The 7081-nt window shown below is 58.7% G+C and overlaps 1 protein-coding gene across 1 annotated transcript in view; it reads left to right on the forward strand.

Annotated features, from left to right (window-relative positions):
- Positions 1-3721, forward strand: part of LOC141407956 (uncharacterized) — a 44113-nt gene extending 40392 nt beyond the window's left edge. The window contains exon 2 of the mRNA XM_074005662.1: positions 2683-3721. The gene's annotated coding sequence lies outside the window, so the exon portion shown is untranslated. The remainder of the gene's footprint in view (positions 1-2682) is intronic.
- Positions 3722-7081: the final 3360 nt, after the last annotated feature.

Raw genomic sequence — 7081 nt, forward strand, 5'->3', positions numbered from 1 at the left:
AGAGAGGACTGCTGCTCCAAGTTGCTCATCACCAGGCCTCCCTGGGGCCCCGCCTCGCCTAAAGCTGGGGAAAGCAGACTGGGCATGTTTCCCTGGAACAGAGCTCAGGGATGTCTGGTGCCCTGAGGATAAATCTGGATCCACTGGGACTTTGATATGCTTTGACCGTGGGCAGGCACCTCAGGCCGAGATGAAATCTGTGCATTTGGGGTAGATCTGAAAATGAACACATTTCCCGGATGGGAGCAGACATGGAGAAGATGTGTGGGGATTGTAGGGCCAGCGGGATTCCTGGGGGCACTCTGCCACCTGCCTCTATGTGATAAGGCCTGCGCATCCTAGGCAGGGCCTGAGTGCCTGCTTCCCAGGACACTGAACTGCTTGGCAGCCCTGACTGCAGCAAGGGGGTGTCTGGGTGGTCAGAGCCCCTGTCTGTCTGCTCCCCCGGCTCCCATCTCTCAGCCAGGATGGTACAGTGGTCACCACTGGAGTTCAGAGCCTCACAGCCAGTTACAGGGCCTTCAGCCTCAGGCCTCCTTTCCTCCTCACTGGTGGGGTAATTACTCCCCTCTCACAGGATGAGTGTGCGGAAGAAACTGGACGTGCAGCACTTGGCATCAGGCCGGGACTCTATTAACACTGGCTGTTACCTGCTGCCTTCACCCACAAATGCCCAGCCAGTCACAGGAGGCAGCACTGGCCCTGCAGGAAGTGGCCACTCCGAGCTTAGGGGCCTTCTCAGATGGCTGAGTGCCAGCAATGCAGGACCGTGGGGGTGTTTCCGTTTCCTGGAGCTGTCTTAACAAAGTACCAGGAACTGGGGGGCTTAAAATAACGGCAATGTATTCTCTCCCAGTTCTGGAGGCCAGAAGTCCCCGATCAGTATCGCTGGGCCGAAGTGGAGGTGTGGGCTCCTTCCGGGGCTCTCAGGGAGGATCCTAGCCTCCTCCAGCCTCCGGTGGAGGCCAGCAGCCCTTCCTGGTCTTTCCTCCTCACCTCCGGCGCCTCATGACCTTTTTCTCTGTGCCTGTGTCTCTTATAAGGACACGCATCTGGATTTAGAGCCCACCCTAGTCCAGGATAACCTCATCGTCATGTGATTATATCTGCAAAGAACCTATTTCTAAATAAAGGCACACAGGTACCAGGTGGACATGAGTTTTGGGGGTACGCTCCGGCTCACTACAGAGATCACTGGGGAGGCCTCACAGTGATGCCTATGGAGAGATTTTGGAAGCTGACTCCTGGGGCTGAGTGGGTGCTACTCACAAATGTAGATGGAAGGAGAGGCCCCCACAGTGAGGCCTGAGGAGGCACCACCATGCCAGCCTCGTCCCACTGGCCAGGGAAGAGGCTGACAGGATCCCACAGACACTGCCTGGACCCACCCCGGCTTTTGCCCTGAACTCCAGAAGGCTCCATGCTGACCCTGACAGAAGGAGACTGAGGGCTTCCCAGGGGCAGGGCAGGTCCAGTTGGCGGGAACAGGGCCCTAAAGTGGCTTGAATGCAGAGACTGTGGCACCAGTAGGGGAGGCTGAGGTCCCCAGGCCAGCCCTGGGGGGAATGCCTTTACCTTGGCCAGGCCTGAGGACCTGGGAGGGTGTCACAAGAAGCCAGCAGTTGAGCTTCCTGTAACCTTGGAGGGCCACGTGCACTGCCCAGCCCTCCCAGGCTCACACCCCAGCCCAGCTCTTCGCCAGGAAAAGGGATGTCATCCACCACCGAATGTCAGGGGCCAACTGTTTCTCCCTCACAGGGAGCAGACAGCTCCTCATGTCATGGATGGAAACGGGTCAGAGGGCTTTGGCCACTTCTCTGGGTGGCCCAGTGGTCTTGAGACAATGTCTGCCGTTTCTGAGCCTGTGCCCTCAATGACAGACAAGAGCCCATCCCCTGTGGGCTGTCTGCCTTCAGACGGGAGCCTTCTTGCTCAGAGAACCTGTTGCTCCTCCCAGACTCCTTCCTAGAAGCACCCCCTCCTGGCAGCACCGCCTCCCGGCAGCACCCCCTCCCGGCAGCACCCCGTCCCGGCAGCACCCCCTCCCGGCAGCACCGCCTCCCGGCAGCACCCCGTCCCGGCAGCACCCCCTCCCAGCAGCACCGCCTCCCGACAGCACCCCGTCCCGGCAGCACCCCCTCCCGGCAGCACCACCAAGTGGTATGGGATTGTCTAAACATGACTAGCATTAAGAAGGTTTGGGTTTTTATTTATTTCAAAGTCACATAGGCGAGTGGTGAAAAAGCTATCTTTGGCCGGGCGTGGTGGCTCAAGCCTGTAATCCCAGCACTTTGGGAGGCCGAGGCGGGCAGATCCCAAGGTCGGGAGAGCGAGACCATCCTGGCTAACACGGTGAAACCCCGTCTCTACTAAAAAGTACAAAAAACTAGCCGGGTGAGGTGGCGGGCGCCTGTAGTCTCAGCTACTCGGGAGGCTGAGGCAGGAGAATGGCGTAAACCCGGGAGGCGGAGCTTGCAGTGAGCTGAGATCCGGCCACTGCACTCCAGCCTGGTTACAGAGTGAGACTCCATCTCAAAAAAAAAAAAAAAAAAAAACCTGTAATCCCAGCACTTTGGGAGGCCGAGACGGGCGGATCAAGAGGTCAGGAGATCGAGACCATCCTGGCTAACACGGTGAAACCCCGTCTCTACTAAAAAAAATACAAAAAACTAGCCGGGCGAGGTGGCGGGCGCCTGTAGTCCCAGCTACTCGGGAGGCTGAGGCAGGAGAATGGCGTGAACCCGGGAGGCGGAGCTTGCAGTGAGCTGAGATCCGGCCACTGCACTCCAGCCTGGGCGACAGAGCGAGACTCCGTCTCAAAAAAAAAAAAAAAAAAGCTATCTTTGCACTCAAGGGATATAAGGTGGGAAGCAAAAACCACACCCCCCAAACCCCTCACAGAGGGAGCCCTCCAGAGGCCTGCCTGTGTGTGCAAGCACGAGTCTCTGTCTCCACTGTCTGCCCTTGCATCTCACTTGTCGGGAAACCGCACTTTGGGGATTCACGGTGCTGCCGAGTATCAACACCCACCGTCCGCCCACCTCGTCCCTCTCCAGGGAGGGCGTGGGCTCCAGCCTCTTCCAGTGAGGGTCCTGGCCCCAACACACACGCACACGTGTGTGAAGACACCTGACAGGAGGCTCCTGCCCATAGGGTCACCGGGTCCAAAGGTGCTTACACTGGCCTTTTTGCTCATGTTGCCAGATGGCCCCCAAGGAGGCTGTACCAAAACCCCCAGCCAAGAGGAGGTTTCTGAGCTGGGTGCAGGCTCCAAATGCTGAGGGCCCTGAATTCAGATGATCCCTGGCTGAACCAAACCCCTCCTGAGTGCTGGACACAGCTCACCCTGCAGCTGCCCTCTGGGGACTGTCAATGAAGACACCCATCTGTCTTGATGGGCACCAGCCACTCATGCAGCTGCCTTCTCCACGGATTCTGTCTCCGGTCCTCATCTCCCCCGCTCAGCTCAACCCCGGGCTCATGCCCAGTCGGCAGGCCTCCTTCCAAAAGCGCTCCCCACTGCTCTCCCTGATGGGGCTGCTTTGTCCTCCATGAAACCAGCTCCTGCTATCTTGGCTCCTCCTGCCTCCCTGTGCCTCGGGAGTGCACTGACGTGGAGTGTGTGAGTGCGTGGAGTGTGTGGAGCGCACTGACGTGGAATGAGCTGACGTGGAGTGCGCTGACATGCCTCCCATGATGCACAGCACTTTACAGTTTTCAAGCCTCGTGTCTGTAAGCTTCTCATTGGACCATTCGCCGCGCAAGTGTGAACTTAGCACATACTTACTATGTGTGTGGGGCGCGGGGGCACGAGGTGGCCCTGCCCAGCAGAGCTCCTGGTGCTGGGACCTTCCATAGCCCCGCAAAGGTTCGTCTAGCTCCACTGAGTACTTGCTGTCCTCCACACATGGGGATGGAACAGGCCAGGTGCTGCTCCTGCAACTCAGATAGGAGGCAGAGGTAGATGGGTCACTGTGGATCTGAGCTGTGATGGAGGCGGGACAGAGAGGAGCCCAGAGACTCAGGATAGGCAGGCACTCGCTAACTGAGGAGGCAGGCAGTGGGCAAGGTGTCCCCGGTGGATGGACAACAGGAGGCAGGACACAGCAGCACCTGCCTGCCCACTGGAAGGTCAGGTCCCTGAGCAGGGACCCCATGTCCGCTGCCGAGAGCGGGTGCTGGAAAGGCAGCTCAGCAGGTGGAAGGAAGCTCTGTGTTGCATCTAGAGAGCCGAGGGAGTTAGAGTAGCTCTGGGTTGCTGGAGCAGCTAAGCCTCTGAGTAGTTAATGAAATTGCCCAGGCCGCATATTTACTTTGGCAGCTCCCTGAGCTTTCACCTGCTCCTGAGCCCTGGCACCTGCCCTGTCCTTGGCCCTGCTCCGTCGGCGTGGCGTACCCCAGGGCCCAGCTGCCCAGCCTGAACAGTGAAGCCGCCAGCCCTGGTCCTGCTCGTCTCCAGGCCTCAGCTCCCTCCCTGCTTTTCCAGGAGTTGAAACGGGGCTGTATCGACTTCACTTGACCAAGAGCCCCTTTTCCTACCGCAGAGAACTGTCATCTGCCTGTAAATACCAGTGTCAGGTGCTCTGGGGCCGATGTCTCCAGAGCTTTGGCCTCAAGGTGGAGGCTCAGGGAGCAGATGTGAGCGTGCTTTGCCCATCGCAGTCGCCGCAGACGGCAGGGATTGCAGGCCTGCATTGCACTTCCTCACCACCGGCCTCCGGGGCCACCCTCAGCAGTGAGACGACGCAGGCTCTGCCACGAGAGGTGCCTACTGGGCTCTGCTCTGGTGAGGAGAGGCCTCACCTGGCGGCCAGGCGGGATCCCAGCAGGGCAAGATGAAAACTCAGGGCCCTTGTTCAAACAGCAAGAGAAGACTCTTTCCTTCCTTCCAGCGCCCCCTCTGCACCTGCCATGGTGTTTTTATTGTTATTTGACGTCATGTGCTCTTGGGCAGGGGGAGGGGAAACTGTCACAGGCACCTGAACCTGTCCCTGTGGCTCCGTGCGTGGGCCATGCCCCTGACCCCTCTGTGCCCACACCCAGGTCCCTGCTGGGATGAAGGTTGGCAGGGGTCACTGGGTGCCAAATGCCATTCCTGGGGGTGAGGGGAGGAGGGTTGTGCCAAGCCAGGCTCCCAGACCCTAAGTGCGGGCACATGCCACCATGTCATCAGACAGCACTCCCAAAACACAAATTCAAAGACAAAAGTGTTAATATCAAGATGGTGACTACAGCACCCTCTGGGTGTGGGGCCACTTGGGTCACATCCTGTGAGGCCGGCCCTCATAGGATCTGAAAGACACCAGAGCAGTCCCTGGACGCCACCAGGACTCTGGAACTCCACCGGAGGTCTTCAAAGCGGGGGACCATGGGGATGACTGGCTAGAAAGCAGGGAGGAAACCACACCAGAGAGGAGTCAACATGATCAGGTGACATAAATAGGTACCTGCAGGCTCCGACTTCACAGCTACTGCAGGTGGCCCAGAAACGGAGGCCCCACCATGGCTGCATCTACCTGGGCCAGGTGCCTGGGGAGGGCCCCAGGTGGGGCAGGAATGAGAGTGGGCAGGGCTGACTCTGGAGAACAGGACCTGGGGTTGGGCAGTGCTACAGGGCGGTGTGCTGGGTGCTGAGTATTGCGCTAGCAAAAGACACTGCCGCCTTCATCTGCCCTTGCAAACAGCAGCCTCTCCCCAGCGGAGCACCTGTCCCAGGACGGGGAGGCCACCTGGACTCCCGCACCCTTCCACATGACGTGCTAGTTGTCTTGGGTGACCCTGCTGGCCTGCCCAGCGCGCAGCTCCCTTCAGTCGAGTGACCACATTCCTGATATTCTTTCAGGGTGTCCCCTCCTCAGCCCCTGTGGTTCGGGGGTGGATGCCCCACCTGGCCTGACTGGAGCCTGTGAGCACCCGTCCAGGACGGAGGCTGGAATTCTGGAATGGGATGCATTCTCCCTGGCAGTGCTGAGCTGTGAGCACTGCACCTGTCAGCGGCCGCCCCTGCCTGGAAATGATGCCAGCCCGGAGAGGGAGAAGCGAGTGAATGAAGATGCTTGAACACCAGGATCCAGCCGAGTCTGAAATGGTCCACTTCTGTGCTTTTGGTTGGGTGAACCAATACATTTCATTTTTAGCTTTGAGTTTCTGTCACCTGAGGCTGAGCCCCCTGACCACAGGCACAAGCATAACATATGAACCTCGGGCCTGGCCCACAGTTCCACAGAGGAGGGTGTCTGGACAGTCCAGGGACTGCCCAAAACCCAGCCCTGCTCAGATGCCTCCCTGGTTCCCAGCCCCTCTTGGACCAGGGGCTCCAGGTCCCCATGCAGTAGCCCCACACACCTCTGCACCCCCATCTTCCTACAGTTCCCAGGATGCCAGCCATATCCCCTAAGGCCATGCTTTTCCCTTTGCCTGAAGTCACCTGCTTCACCTCCTCTCCGAAGCCTCGTGTGGCTCCTCACAATCTCGTGCTCACCCTGGGGACACGTGGGACCACCGGGTCATCACTTGTCTGCACAGACAGCTCCAAGGCCCCTGGTGTCACCTCTGTGCTGTCCCCTCCTTTCTGTCCAGCAGAGGGAGCTCTAAATCAGGAGTTAGATCCTTGGCGCTCACCTCCCAGCTCCCCAGGGACCTGCCTCAGTTTCCCCAGCTGGGAGGCAGCATGTGGAAGGCAGTGCCAGAGGGGCTCGCCCCACCTGGTGGGCATTCTGTAACTTGTGGGCTGCTGTGTCCAGCAGGTGCTGCTATTGAACCCTTGAAATTGAGGAACTGCACTTTCAGTTTTATTTAATTAAATTCCAATGGACACACGCAGCTAGTGGCCAATGTGTTTGACGGCCAAGCTCAGACTCCAGGCAGTGATACTCAACGCTGGTCCTCCACACTCCCAGAAAGCTTTAATTAACACACATGTCTACCACCCTGCCCCCACCCGCCCCCAAGAGAGAAATTGAAGTAGTCTAGGGTGGAGTTGGTGACCTGCATGTCCAGGAGGCCTCTGGTTGAGTCTGAAACTTCCAGGTGAGCCTGATGGCTCCACATGTGCCTAACACTCAACGAGGTCGGCAGACTC

The sequence above is a fragment of the Macaca fascicularis genome, chromosome 10, assembly GCF_037993035.2.
Source record: "Macaca fascicularis isolate 582-1 chromosome 10, T2T-MFA8v1.1".
NCBI lineage: Eukaryota > Metazoa > Chordata > Mammalia > Primates > Cercopithecidae > Macaca > Macaca fascicularis.